The sequence below is a fragment of the Acanthaster planci genome, linkage group LG07 (assembly GCF_054643075.1).
Source record: "Acanthaster planci isolate LZ-2023a linkage group LG07, COTS_SCS, whole genome shotgun sequence".
Lineage (NCBI taxonomy): Eukaryota > Metazoa > Echinodermata > Asteroidea > Valvatida > Acanthasteridae > Acanthaster > Acanthaster planci.
The window spans coordinates 7,363,797-7,379,397 of record NC_141783.1 but is presented as its reverse complement, the minus strand read 5'-3'; the positions used below and the strand labels follow the sequence as shown (position 1 = coordinate 7,379,397).

The 15,601-nt window shown below is 41.7% G+C and overlaps 1 long non-coding RNA gene across 4 annotated transcripts in view; it reads right to left on the bottom strand.

Annotated features, from left to right (window-relative positions):
- LOC110978589 (uncharacterized) overlaps positions 1 to 15,598 on the bottom strand; it is a 34,066-nt gene extending 18,468 nt beyond the window's left edge. Inside the window, exons 1-7 of one of the 4 annotated variants that reach the window (XR_015426009.1) lie at positions 15,470 to 15,598; positions 13,866 to 13,969; positions 13,012 to 13,136; positions 11,612 to 11,728; positions 11,175 to 11,309; positions 10,647 to 10,804; positions 5,812 to 10,480 (exon numbers count right to left, since the gene is read on the bottom strand). This is a non-coding gene — a long non-coding RNA (uncharacterized LOC110978589). Of the gene's footprint in view, positions 1 to 5,811; positions 10,481 to 10,646; positions 11,310 to 11,611; positions 11,729 to 13,011; positions 13,137 to 13,865; positions 13,970 to 15,469 lie in introns of all 4 variants that reach the window. The other 3 variants (XR_015426010.1, XR_015426011.1, XR_002598095.2) reach the window with 3 other exon arrangements.
- Between the last annotated feature and the right edge of the window lie 3 nt (positions 15,599 to 15,601).

Genomic DNA, 15,601 nt, shown 5'->3' with positions numbered 1-15,601 from the left:
ACCAGCCAAGCAACAGGAGTTCCGGCAACGGTGGACTCCAGAGTGCACAAGGGCTTTTGAGGAGCTGAAGACGAGAATGACAACCCCACCCATCCTGAGTTATCCCGACTTCAAGAGACCCTTCATTGTGGAAACCAATGCCTTTTTTGATGGGCTGGGTGCTGTCTTGTCCTAAGAGCAGGACAGGGGCAGAGTGGTCATCTGCTACGCAAGCTGCAGTCTCTGTTCATCAGAGTGGAATATGTCGAACTACAGTTCGATGAAGCTTGAGCTGCTTGACCTCGAATGGGCTGTCGTTGAGAAGTTCCACGCTTATCTCCTTGGAGCTGAATTCACGGCCTTTACCAACAACAACCCATTGTCATGTCTGAAGGCAGCCAAACTCACTGCAGCAGAGATGAGGTGGGTGAGCCAGTGCGCCCAGTTCCATTTCCAAATTCGTTACTGCTCTGGTAGATCAAACACAAATGTCGATGTTCTGTGTCACCAGACTGTGCACACCGAGGAGACCCTGTCAGACATGACCAACTCGACTTCACTCAGAGAGATTACAGAGGCAGCCGTGAGGGCAACTCATATCATTACTCATTTGTTCATCACAGTAGAGGCTCCATCAGCAATGGCTACCCTGCCGGGATACACTCCATAGGATGGAGACCCAGTTATTTCCCGGTTCCGAGTGTTCTGGAAACATGGCTCAAAACCAGACCTGAGCCACCCGAGACATGAGTCTAGGAAAACAAGAACCCTCCTGAGGAAGTGGGACAGGGTCTGCGAGAAGGAGGGCATCCTTTACCTTCACTCTACGGATCATATTGAAGGCAGGCGAAGCAAACTGCTTTTGCCTGCAAGCTTAGCATTGATGGCTCTCACCACAGTGCACAACCAAGCTAGACACCTGGGACAGGAGCAGATCTTAGCCTTGATCAGACAGAGGTTCTACTGGCCAGGAATGGCTGCCGAAGTGGAAGATGCATCGTCAAAAAGGTGCCAACTCCAAGGGTCAGCCTCACCATGGGGACACTACTGGCAGGCCTTGACATCCTCGCAATCGACATCAGCCTGATGGATAGATCATCTGATGGTCGCAAGAATGTGCTGGTCAATACCAACATCTTCAGCAAGTTCTTGTTAGTTGTTCCATGCCATGACCAGAGGGCCTCAACGGCAGGGTCACGGGCAGTGTGAACGGTTTTATCGTACTGTCCACAATCTACTTTGCACCCTTCCGCCGGAATGAAAGAAGCGTTGGCCGGAGCATCTACAGGAACTCTGCAGGTGTTTGCGTACAATTGCACACCACATGCATTGACAGGTTGTCTCCCTTCTCCATTTTCATGGGATGTGAGCCAGCTTTGACCTGATGTTTGGGCTAGCTAAGCAGGGGACCACAACAGATCCAGATCTTGATGCGTGGGTAAAGCAGCACCAACAGAAACTTAAAAACACTGCCGCACTGGCTCGAGAAAGATGGACAAGAAGAGCGTCAACAGATGCAAGCGAAATAATGGAATGGCGAATGACCGTGGAATCCCCATCAGTTCCATAGTTCTCCTTCACAATCACCCCTCCCCCTGACAAACAAAAATGCTGACCACTGGAAGCCTACCCCCTTCCCTGTGGTTTCACAACCTGACACAAATGTCTACGACGTTCAGCTGGCGGACGGTCATGGGCCCAGTAAAAGAGTCACCAGGATGGATATCCTAAACACAAGGGAGGCAGTTCCTGGCATAGATAGTGACGAGCAGGAGAAAGTAATGCCCCAGTCCTCAGAAACAGCAGTGGAGCCTGTTGGCTCGGCATTTCCTTCGCCCTCCTTCAAGTTTCCAGCAATTTCAAAGGAAAAAGACCAGGCTGACCAAGCTTGCAACGTAGACGAAGTTCAACCACCCTGAAGCTGGACCCATGGAATCCAAGATGAGTTATCCTTCAGATGGAGCTGGTATGGCAACTTCTGTTATTCCACCCCATGACACCCACATAAAAGAGGAGCCTACTGTGGCCGCAGTCTCCTTCGATCCAGTGGAGCCTGTCACTGCAGCTGAACCCCAGAGCCTGAACATAGTAGAGGAGGCTACAGTGCCTGATGCCTGTGTCCCCTGCTCTGGATATTGACAACACTTGTCTCCTTCAGGGAACTAAAGTACTGTATGTGATGCCCCTGTCTCAACCGAGTGCCCTGAGAACACTCAACAGCCTTCCCGAACTCCAGATGTCAAGTCCACAGAAGCTACCGGAACAACCCCTGAAGATCCCACAAGTGAGCCAGAGAGACATTTCACCCGTGTTAGTACTGGCACACATTCCAATCCCTTCCATCTTCCTCAAGCAGACACAAACAGCATTCATACAGACATGTGGACTCCATCTTCGTCAGTGAGTACCCTCCTGAGTGAAAGACTAGATGGATGGCTTGACGGATTTCTCCAGCAAGCAGTTGTGTTGACTTCCCCACTCGAGTCCCAACTTACTGTCAATGGACAATCAAAAACTGTAGTGCTGAGGCCGGAGAACAGAGTTTCTAGAGCCCAATTAAATGATATATATTTCAATAGTTGTTTAATTAACCATAGTACTGATAGATTCACTATTGGTGAGGAACCTAATAGGTTAGCAGAGGAGATTGTGACCAGGCACTTTCAGTGCACCACCCCTTTAAGCTTTAAATCACCTACTGGTTGTCCTAGCAACAGCCCTCCACTGAGGGTCTTGGGTCCATCAGTGTGGTCTGTGTGGTGAGCATTGTGCCACTTTCATACTCAGTTTTCGACAGATCAACAAGCATCTATCAGTTCCTGTGCAGTCTCACTGTTTGTATCAATTTCCCCTTCCTTGTTTTGCCCATCATGCCTTTTTTCCATCGAATAAACTTGTAAAAAGAACTCCTACGTAACATATCCATCTTGAACTTAAGGAAAAGCAACCCCTTACTTCCAGGTAGGCTTTATGTATGTAGGCCTAGGCCTATAACTGTTACAAAGGCTATAGTATAGTCAGCAGCTTCTCTGCAACCCAGACCATCGAGTACAAGCTCATGTCAAGCCAGACGACAGCTGAACAGTACTTTGACAGAGCAGACCCATCCCATACTCCTGTAAATGCCACCTTGTGCAGAAATATGATGACAGCATATCACGCATACTCAGATCTCAAGGAAGAAAGCCAAGAAGACAGAACAAGAAAGGAAGAAGATGGGCCTACAACTTGTCAAGTCTTGCACAGTGTCATCAAAGACCCAAATGAAACTTGAACAATTCAAACTGGCATAAGCGGATCTTGCAGAACACTTCAACCAAAAAATAGAAAAGAGCCTTATAAGGTAAAAAGAGCATGGTCAAACCTCTATATAAATTTCATACTTAACAGATTACCTTACTGTAGCAGTGTGGCGGGGTGGGAGGGGGTGTGGAGGTAGGGGCCTCCTTGGGTTACGAAGGGACGGGGAAGGGCTGAGTCGGCACACAGGTCCTTTGGACTAGAAGGATGTAGGTAGACTGAAGCAGGATTGTCAGCTTGCCTCGTGAATAACAATTTATTTTGTCTGCCACACCGTCCAGCCTACACCTGTGGATGTCAGGGCAGGCGACTTAAATGTTGTAGAAAACATGTATGTTATACTTTTCCCACTTAGGCTTACAGAATATCCACTTTTAAATCACAAAATAATCTAAGATACAGTCTGAGAAAATAGGAGTAATGCAGTTTGGAGTTGTTAAATACATTTACATTACAACCATGTGTGATTATGCTTCCCACAGTGGCTTTATAAAGACCCACAAAAATTGTAACATAAGTCGAAAAAGCGATGTACGCCCGGGGCCCCATGTCTACACGTACATGTGCGCCGCAGTAATGCTACATGGGCCTACACAATACCTACACACTTGTACAACGATTGCCAAACTTCATTTTTACTTAAACTTTTCAGGCCCAAAATATCACCATTTTTTCCACCAAAACATGACTGAAATTTACATCAGAATGATCCATGATCTCCTGCAGTTATATTGACATAGGACCCCAGTCATTATTTTCCCAATGAAACATGAATTATTAGCACCAAAATCGATCTATAATTATGACAAAGTTACCTGTGGATGTCAGGGCAGGCGACTGCCGGAGCCCGCGCACGTAGTAACTTAGCAACAATAAGTATGATGTAATGGTTAAAAAAAGAGCTTAATTTTCCTGTACCTAATTCCTATGAGATGTTATAATAAATGACAATAAACCCATCCTGGTTAGATATTTGTTTGTAAAAGTATGGAAATTTTACAATTGAACAAAATAAAGATTTTTTTTCCAAAAATAAGTACTAATAAGAGTAATGAAATGTGCTTATTTATGTGTTTGTTGGTGCGTCTGACTCCAGTAATTAATGTAAATAAACACGGAACCCAACTTGTGGAACTAATGGGATGACCTTGAAGGTAAAATATCGACCAAAAAATTATGTCTATGAGAAAATAATACTAATCCATTACACTCTAATAAATAATCTAAATAATTACAAATGGAGCATTTACCCCCCTTACAGCAGTAATCTTGTGTTACCAAGAATAAAAACAATGAAGAATAAACCACATCTGACCCAAACAATCTGTTGTAATCAGAATGTTTCATAAACACTGTTATTGTGAATGGGTTTTGACGTTAAGATGTAGAAACAACCTGTTTTGCTGCTTGAAAAGTTTGCAACAGGCAGACAACATGAAGTCTGCAGGCAGGAAAAGGACCGACTCACACTATAAACCTTGACTTTTACAATTTTGGTATACCTATTAATAGGTCATTTTAGCCTTCAGGAAGTTTCAAGCAAATATGAAGAAAAAAATGAAATTGAAAATGTGCAGAAAATGCAGGAAAAAATGACCAATGGGGCTGTAATATGCACCACAGAGCATCTACATTTCAAGAATGGGCCCAGGAGCCACACCGTAAATGCTTCACACTTTACACATGCACTTCAGCTATTTCTTATGCTCCACTCACACCCCTGTAAGTGATCTTTACATTGTTAATGCCAGCTATTACAACCTATTTTGCACAAGATAAATTCAGGTTGTTCTGGACCGTTGACATATAACTAAAACAATGTTCATCTTATGCTGTGGTGTTTTATGCACTTTGAGCATTAACTGATTAGTTAGAAATGTAGAAGATTTCAGAGAAAGCTGATTGCAAGATAAGTCAATAAAGAGAATTTACACGTACCCACTTCAGTAGAGTCTGTATTCGAGGTAATCAGTTGTTTAAAGAGACTTTTTATGCAATCAGTTTTTAAGCTGAATTTGCGTACTTTCAGAAGTAAAGTCTCTCAGAATTTTCCAGGCAGTTTGAGATTGTCACATTAGATGCTTGTGCAATGCGTACTTACTTTGGATTTTGCCTGGGAAATTCAGACTTATAGAGATGTAATTTTGAGATCTGAAAGTGCCATTTAACAGACAATTTGAGGACAGTTTTTGAGTCTCAGTTTTAGAATTAGCCAGATAGTTTCTGCAAGTTATATCCTTGTTGTGCTGCCAAAATACTGTATCCACTCACGAATCAGCACGTGAACAGTAATTCTGTGTGTCATGTTTTTATTTCCTTTTGGATCGAATAAAATCCATACACAATAAGCAAGATTTCTTCTGTTGAAACTTTAATTGGTTCTACCGGTACTGCCCGACAGTCCAATATACTTGTGATTAATAGACAGCACTTCCAATGACATATATTTTAGCATTTATTTGTGCTGAGGGAATCTTTACTTATGACTTTCTGCACCATCCTGCTCGTTTTCAGCTGTAGTCAGTACCTTACCTCAGACCCCTGGTCTGCCACAACTCCAGCTATCAGCAACTCTCCAAATGACTCCCTCCGAGATGACAATCTTCAATGTTAATGACCTTCGGATTCCAGATGTCCACCTTTACCGTGCAATGGAAGCAGGGGTCAAAGGTCAGTCGCATTATGCTCCACATGAGAACTAGCAAGATGGTGGGCTGAAAAAAGGCCTTGTCAGAAGCTTCTCAAACTGGCCAGAGCAGCAGAGAAAGAACAAGCAAGGATTTGTCGAGAAACAATTCAACAAGAGGCACACCAGAAGGTAGCCAGCCTTAAAAATAAAGAACATGTGCTCCAAATAGACTTCAAGCTCAGTCAGGCAGAAAGCCAGATTGAATCAGACTTGCTCCAAGAGATACAGATCTCCAGCAGAGGGAACTCCTTGAGAGTGACCAGATATGCCAAGCATTGGACTTGGTTAATATGACAGTGAAGTTTTTTGCGTACTCTGTGTGAGCATTTTCTTGGTGATATTAATGTAAACAGAAAGAACCCATCCTAGAGAAGATAAAATCTCAATCTACAAACAAAAATAGCAAAGGAAAGTAAGAAAGCTGATGAACCCGAAAGTGCCAGAACTACAACTAGCAGCAAGTCCAAAAGAAAGACCCCTTAAGTTCTTGAGAAATTCCACCAAGATCTGGATGCTGCACAGACAGATGCAATCATAAAATCATGGGTAGCTTTTGCAAACAAGGAAGGGTGGTAGCTATCCAGGTTAGTAAATTAACTTCTATATTATAAATGTATTAAGCTTAGTTGCTAACCATCATTTTTATATCCAGAAGCTTTTGTGCCCTACAGACACACTACATATTTTGGGTTTTGGATTTGTCAAGGCAAAGGTAATCCCCCTCCTATGCTATTCATTTTTTGCAGGATCATGATTCCACTGTTTAATTATGCTTTGCTTGTGCTTCCATTTTTCAGGAACAGTCTGTGAGAAACTCACTGTAGCTATAGATGACAAACATCATAGGAATTCTCATATGAACTTGGCTCATCATTGGAATCCAAGACAATGCCACAAGAGCAAAGCTGTTTACAAGCCAAAGATGTCTCACTACTACAAACAAATGAGATTTACAAAACTGTGCAACTCATTTCTCGCAAGTGAACAACATACAACAAACTACTCAAGAGGAGAAGAATAAGCAGACATTGGGGTCAAGTATACTGATGCCAGTGTCATACATGTAGTGGCCCATTCTGAAAAAGACCTTTAAGCAACCCTGGATACCTTTAGCCATGCCTACAATGCCCAAGGCCTCACACTTAATACTCAGAAAAAAAAGATTCAGCTCCAACCATGACCTCACAAAACACATCAGCTGCGACTGCCAGAGATCACTGTTAGCAATAAGGCTGTGCCGAATATCTGAATATTCAATCGATCATTGAATATTTGAATATTTTGATATGACTGATTTTGTATATGATTTGTTCAACAATCTGCTGGTCGGTGTGACCGAATATTCGGATATTCGACCAAATTGAAGGTTGAATATTCTAATAGTGAATTGTTCAAATTGACTCGGCCCTAGTTAGCAAGGAGTGTCTTAGCTCTGTTGATCATTTCACATGTCTTGGCAATTGCTTGTCTAAGTCCATCTTACTTCAGCAAGTGTTGCCTTTGGTCAACTCACAGCCCGAGTGTTCACTAACAAGAACATTTCATTTAACACTAACACCAACCTCTACAAAGCCATAATCCTACCGACCCTGCCGTATAGTTCTGAAGCTTGAATCACTGGATGCTTTCTGGAATTGGATCTCAAGGGAATGAAAATGATTGCTAATTTTAATTAAAGGTTTTGCTTTAGACTGCTACATGGAAACAATTCCTTCAAAATGAGGAATCATGATTTTGATTCCAAGTTTGGAATCAATTTCAGAATAAAGACATCGGATTAATAGCACAAATGGTCTGTCTAGTAAAAGCAAAGAGTTGACCACTAAAAAAAATATGTGATCAGAATAAACGAATCTAGAAGATTGACCTGAGCTACAGGGAACAGCTTGTGATTAGTGGTGTACTACATAAATGTATAACAAAACTGTTCATGAAGAAATTCTTGCCTTCTTATATATAGTGCATCAGCTAAATGCAACATATTTGAAGGACATTTGACCAAAGAGCTCATGACGTATTTACTCCAAATAGTACATTGGACAGACATAAGAAGCTTTGGTTATGAGTGGAGTCAAACAAGCTGTGCAGAAATTGGCCCGCAAGGAGCATATATCCACTTTCTTAATCAGAGGCTTAATTGGTCATAGGTGCCACTGATAAGTGTGTGTGGCTAGATGACTCTTTCCTTGGTGTACTGGAAAAGTTGTACACCTTTATGTACTTCATACGCCACATAACTTTTTTGTGAAAAGCAGCAAAAATTGAATCCTGGGAAACGGCCATGAGTGATTCCATAAATATGGGACCCAACTTGTGACATTTTTGGTGTCCCCCTTATGCATGAAACCAATCAGTTTGTTTGTACCTTATGTGCTGTACGCGTTTATGTTTCTTTTGCCTTCCATACTTAGCAAATTGTGCATGTGCAAAATCTTCCAGTTCACTCCTTCTGCCTGATGGTTATGCTACCGGATGAGGGCTTTCACTTTGCTCGAGGCTGGTATACCTTATACTATAACGACTAAATGAAACATGAAGCATCACACAAGCTTGTAATTTTTACCACTTTCCTTTATCCAAGTGTCTTTTTGTTGTAATGTCAACCGATTTTCAAAATTTGTTTCATATGTATGGTGGACACCAAAAATGTCACAAGTTGGCTCCCATATTTATGGAATGGCCTCCATACAAGTTCAAGATGCTAGGTGATACCAGGTGGGTGAGCCCATACACATCACGCAAGGTTGTTCAGGATACACTCCTATCAGTCATATCAACCCTCAAGACCATCTCAACAACTCACTTTTGTAAGAAGTGCAATGACATCAAAGAAATTCTCATGAACATTGACTTTGAATTTTTGGTATGTCTTGTGGTGTTCAGATATGCTACAGTTGTCAACACTAAATCTCTCTACTGCTGTTGACATGGTACAAACAGTACAAGAAGACATGGCAGAAGAGAGACATGAAGCTTACAGGCACAAAATATGGGAAAACATCGAGAAGAATGGGTGCCACTTTGGGATTACAACAGTGCAAACAGTAGAACAAAATTTGACAGACAACAGAATGAAGTTTTCTGGTACAAAATATAGGAAAACATGGAGAAGGTTGGATATGATGACGGGACTATAATGGAAACTCTGACGCCAAAATGCCGGGAAACTGAACTGCCATCCCGTCTAGTAGAAATTGTTATCACGAAAAAACAGAACAGCACGACTAATCAAGCAGTGGACACAATTACATGCATTTGGGTTATTCTGCAAGTGTATCAAAGAAACCTGGCTTGAGCACCCTACCTAGACCCCCACCAACAGGTCTGTCCTCATGAGAGATGTGTGGAGCAGCAATGATGATAAAAGGCTGGTATGAGCAGTTGTATGGCATAGCTGGATGGCCCAGTGTAGCCTTTACTGTGTCATCAAGCTGAAAGCAAATGGCAGCGTATGTCGACCTTCATGGATGCATGGTGGAGGACTCCAAGCCGAAGATGTAACAGCAGCGGGGGTGAAGAGTGTCCAAGGTGGGCTTTTCAAGATCTGAGACAGGTACTACCATGGGGACCTTAAGAAATTGTGCCTGTTGGCAGCCTGCTGACATCTGACAGGCCTATTTTTATGAACGAGTACAAGAACACAAACCAACCGTCCTTTTAAGCTTCAGTTTTACCCTTTTCCTACCTCCAGCTGCCATGATGTTTAACACTAGGCCTAAACGTTAGAGCTCTTCAATTTGGAATGAAACCATCTTAGATTGCTCTTATGAAGAGTCTCCATAATTCATGCAATCCCAGCAAGATCATGATATCAGCAGAAACATTTGGTATTGCTTTGTTTATGGAGAGATTAGTATTTACAGTTTATGGAGGCCAATTATGCAAGAACCATTACTATTATGTGTAAATATGAAAAAATTGTCTAAATAACGAAGTACTGTAATATTTAGATGAACATAACAGTTTGCTTTTAGGTCATACCACAAATGAAGACATCACAAGAAGCTTACATCTACCAAGCTAGATCTGTAAAGCTGAAGGTACATTACGCATAGGGTTAGGTATACCAGGTATTTCCTGAGCAAAGAGGCTGCTGTTAATGGGGTCTGCACATCTGAGACACCAGATAAAGTGAGCCCACCCTTTAACATCAATCTAGGAGGAAACCAGTTTTGCCTCGAGCAGAGGGGGCAACCGATGAATCTCCTTCAGAGAGATCAAGATGTCTTCTGCCGCAGTGAGGATGACTTGGGCTACACAGACACTGTAAAACACAAGATACTGACCACTGACTGACAGCTAGGGTCAGGGTGTGTCCCGCATCAAAGAATACATGTACCTCCCCACCACATGATGGAGGTGAGAGTACACCTTTAGAAACTTCTACAGCAGCAGATTATCAGGCCCTCCACCAGTCCCTATGCTGACCCGGTGGTCATCCTGCGGAAGGACGATGGAAGTCTTTGTCTGTGTGTTGACTACCGGATGCTCAACGAGAAGACTCGAGGGCATCTGCAAGGACATAAGTAAAAGGTAAACAATAGGTTTTGGAAGAGGCACAAACGGCAGCAAAATGAGAAGGCTTGTGGCAACAACATTCATGGTAATGTGGATTGCAGCATAGCAGGCTGTGGTCTGCCACGGTTGTGTTGTCCCTCGCAAGGTTGGCTTGGAATACCTTGAGATGCTTCTGTGTGTCACCGCGGGCACCCTGGTGCTCAGCGCTGCTGGGATCCAAAGGGGATCCCTCTTGGGAGTCGGTGCACAGGTTGAAGATGAGGGGAGGGTTGTGTCACTGGACTGGGCCCATGACACCTCCACACTGCTCTGCTCCACCTTATTCAGAAAAGAATATTGTGACCTGAATATGCCAATATTTAGAATTTACTCAACAAAGTGTTGGTCAGTTAAACTTCAAAAACATGTTCAGTCATATCCCCATATGATTATACAGTTGCATCTGTAGCCTAGTATTCATTGTCATAAACATCTTTCACACAAATAATCCCCATGTTACAAAAACAAAGAGCAACATACAGTGCATTGCTAAGCACTTGTTTTCAATGTCATATTCAACATCTTGCATATCCTGTGTAGTTAATCCATCATTCATCATTGTTCTTTTGGTAGTGGGGAATTGCTTCCAGAGACTAACAATGAGAACTTGGGTTTTGTTTAGGGCAAACCACATACATTTACAACATACCTGTGGAAAAAATAGCCTTATGCACACTACATCGCACAACATTGATATCTCCAACTACACGCCCACTCACATCAACTTGGATGGAAAAGTGTCTTGGAGTAAAGGGATCATGTATATGAAAGTTAGAACTCCACACTGAAAAAGGAGAATATCAATTGACAGGAAAGGATATTGGTCAAAACTATTAAATGTTGCTTCAATGTATATATCAGTGCACCTAGACTTTTGTTGATAAATATGTCCAAATCTCGAATGCTGATAAAATATTTGGGCTGGGAGTATGAATGGCATGTGTGCTTGAGCATGCCTTTGCAAGACCCTGTAAAATTGTTTTAAAAATATACTAAGATTACAGCAGGATTAATATTCAAGGATTATGCTAGAGCTATGTAGAGATACCTATGACTCGTAGAACAATGAAGCAGGGTTGTACTAACCAAACTATCCACTCATGTTGTGAAACGTCAAATGGTGTTAAACAGTATGAGCCTGCAGTATGCACTTGTGGGGTTACAGATCACACTCAGATGTTGGGAAGCAATGTTACCAAACAACTGGGGATAGAGATTTAGTAGACCATGAAGTAAACTACTAATAATGGAAACTGGCAAGCTTCTATATTATCTACAGATGAACCTTACTCTGTTGTACAGCGCTCACAAAGGTCAGTTTCACAGAATAAATGCATGTGCAGTACTGTTGTTACAAACTCACATGTAGAATGTACATGGTGCTGTTCCAGTTTGTCAAATACTTTGACAACTGCAGAATACAAAGGAGTTTATTCAAATCATTTATGCTAATTGAGTGCAATAGTCAGAATAACTTAAATAAGGTGCAGATTTAATATTCTATTCCATGAGGTGAAAAATGGAAGATTCAATCTAAATAAAGTTATTCCTTCCAGTGCCCAGATGTGTAAACAACACCTGAATAAATCCTCCTTTGCGTACAAGACACCCCTTTATGTCAGTTTGGCGTCAAAGCATGACATGAAGTTGTCACTAGCTGACTAAAATTTGTCTTAAGAGCTGCAAGGGCAACCTCCCAACACACGCATCGTACAGTGTTCTTTGCCTGTCTGAAGAACTGTGAATGTGCGTACCGCACAGGCGTGTAGTCCAATGGTATGTTTAACCAGTTCATGCTGGGGTTCCCGATTTTGGGCACATGGGCTTTATAGATGAAGCCGGGGAGACCCGAACCGGACAAAAGAGCTGGGCCCTGTAACAAACGACTGTACTCGGAACAAAAGACCAAGCTGCTAGGAATTGCTAACATTTTTTCAGTTGTCAATAGCGTAGTAAATCTGTCATTGTTTTGAAACATTATACCACTGTTTGAGGCATTCAGCAGGAGTAGATTACTACCAGGGACAAGAGCGCTCCAATGCTCCAGTAATGAGCGATACAATACCGCTGCACGCTTATCTGACCCCTATTGAAAAGATGCCTGGCTGAAATACTCGGGCATCAATAGATGTTGTCTGTTAGACTAGCGTAGCCACCAGACAGTCATTTGTGTGGGTGTAAACGTCCAGTACTTGTGATTTTCTAAAGATTTTTGAAAACGGAAATCCCCTGATTTTACGTCATCCAACTTTAAATTAAACCTGGCAGCAAGCGGTTAACAGATTGTATTCAACACTGTGTGTAAACTGAATAAGTCACTGACATATGATTGATGACCCAATCAGATGACAGGGATTTATACAGGTACTGCATCCACACATTCGATTACATTTGTTTTTCTGATGCTTCTCTTCTTCCACAATTGAATTGAATTAACATTAAAAAGAGATAAAATGACCATCATGTGGCATTCTTGAGCTCCTAACCTTTTTTGAATGAAGTCCCTGGCTTACAAGCTCAAAACAATGTTGCCCTAGAGTCACAAGATTGGCTGGTTGTTCAATGATGATGGTATTTGCATACAGTGGCACCGCTACTTTGCTGGAACATGCTGTAAAGGGATTAACAGGTGTGAAAAACATATGTGATTGCCAAAACTCCAAGCATTTAAAGAAATTAGTGCACCAGATATTTAACTAACAAAGGGTGCTAGTTAAAAGGAAATGGTACACTAGAGGAGATAAATGGAAACTGCACTGACAAACCAACCAACAAAGATGATGGTAATGAAAGTCACTCCAGCAAACACACTGTGGCAAGCATTCGGGTTCCTTCTTATTTTACATCATCCTATTAGAAAAATGTTGCTGACCAAGCTGAATGGAGACAGCTCCAAGCAAACAGTTAAATATCTCTAGTCAAATATGGAAGATAGGACCAGGGGTCAACTCATAAGGATGGTATTCAATTAAGTGTCTGCCCCAAACAGAAGTGCCCCCTCACCCAAAAAGTAGAGACAGGCTGATGGGAAGTTTTTCAACCAGGCTGGTACCAGTACATGACCAAACATTCCAACAAAAATTGTCATGGTCACCAATGCTCAGCTCTTTGCTATGTAAAAACATGTCCTCTCTTGTTCCTACTTGGAAGGGATAGAAATTCTCAGGCATAAGAAATATTTGCTAATTAGCATGCACAGGATATCAGCCAAAATGCTGTGTTACGTACACAGAGAGTGGCCAGATCTCAGTCGATATATTTGGTTTTGCACTAATACGTGTACCTGCTCAGCAGCTCAGTGAGATAGGGTCAAGGAATGGCAGTTGGTTCAGTATATTACCTTGCCACTGTGGCTGTCAATGCTACACGGTGGGCAGGCTGTATCCAATATGTCCACACGTCTGATGTTGTTGCTGTCCATCAGACCACAGCAGTAATCAAATCCTGTGACAGAGCACATCGAAGAGAATAGATAATTCATTGAAGGCAGTGTCAAAGCCATAGGAAAATAAGAAACCACCTTCACTACTTGCTGACGTCATTTTGGGCTGAAGTTTAGACATATGAAAAAGGCAAAATATAAAATGACTCACATACATACATTCTTAGCTATTATCAGGAAACAGAAAACAGATCTTGACCGAGCATCATAAAAATCTTATACTGCTCATGCACTCATATCGACTGCTAGTTTTATTCATCCCTGTATGACAACACTCCCGAATACTGCAACATTGGCAAGTATGCCAGAAGTATGAAAGGCAGCATCAGTAACTTAGACCCTAGAGAACGTAAAGTAACATCATGATAAAACCTGCAACACCTAAATCTTCATTTTGAATGTTTGAAATCCGTGGTTAGTGCTAACAAAATCATTTTTGTACTCGGAGTAAATTCTACGCACTGAAAACCATTTGGGTGCTCAAAATGAATCATTTTGCAAGCTAAGACATGTCACTGTCAAAATCATTACATAAATCCATTTTCATGCTCATATGCAGCAGCTTTGGACCTCTCCTATTGTCACTGAGGTAACTAACCACCATCCTCACTTCAAGCTCAGTGCTCTTTCTGGACAATGTTGGGCTTGGCAAATTACCTTGTCATGTTTGTCATAACAGAAACCTTGTAGGCCTATTATCAGGAATGAAACCAGTGAATAACACAATTCTGCGTATAACAAGTTAGGTCCTAATATTATTAGGACCTAACTTGTTATATGCAGAATCTTGTATTAACAGTGCTCCTATTCACGGGGTTCGACTCGATGATTCTGAGCACAAGAAATTATTTCAAGCACACAAAATGATTCAGTGCAAGTGCATGAAATGATTTGCGTACACAAAACTTATTTTGAGTACTTTGAGCACTCGAAATGACTTTGACCCCACTTAAATTAAATAAACGTGATGAAGAAGGGTCGTGATGATGAGTGTGAAGGGAAGTCTGTACATGGAAATCTTTCTCATATCTGCCCATAAGCCTTTGCATAAACTTTCATTCATTTATTCACTTTATTTCCACACAAAGGTGTAGGGACCACTAAGAAGCACGGCTTGCCGAGTAGGGGCCCCATACAGACATAACTGAACATGTAGGACAAATACGTTGCATATAAGTCATCTACATATAACTAACAAAGAAACAAATATATAATAAGTACGTGTACATGAATTCTGACAAATAAAGTAATAAAACCTGTATCTTTAACCTGTATCTGTAACCCGTAAAGCTCAGTCATTTCCCTTGTAATTATTCAGTAAGCACTTCTTATATTTCTGTTTAAATAGCGACAAGGTGGGTAAATCTTTTAACAAACCTAATGAGTATCTGTAACCTGTATCTGTAACCTGTAAAGCTCAGTCATTTCCTTGTAATTATTCAGTAAGCACTTCTTTTATTTCTGTTTAAATAGCGACAAGGTGGGTAAATCTTTTAACAAACCTGATGAGTTCCACAGCTTTCGACATGTGTCTTTACCGTTAAGCGTTGTCGGCCTACTAGCTAGTGTACTACCACGCTCCATTCGAGCACGGTTCGAGGTAAAATGAGAACGTTCAACGTGCGCGGGCCCAG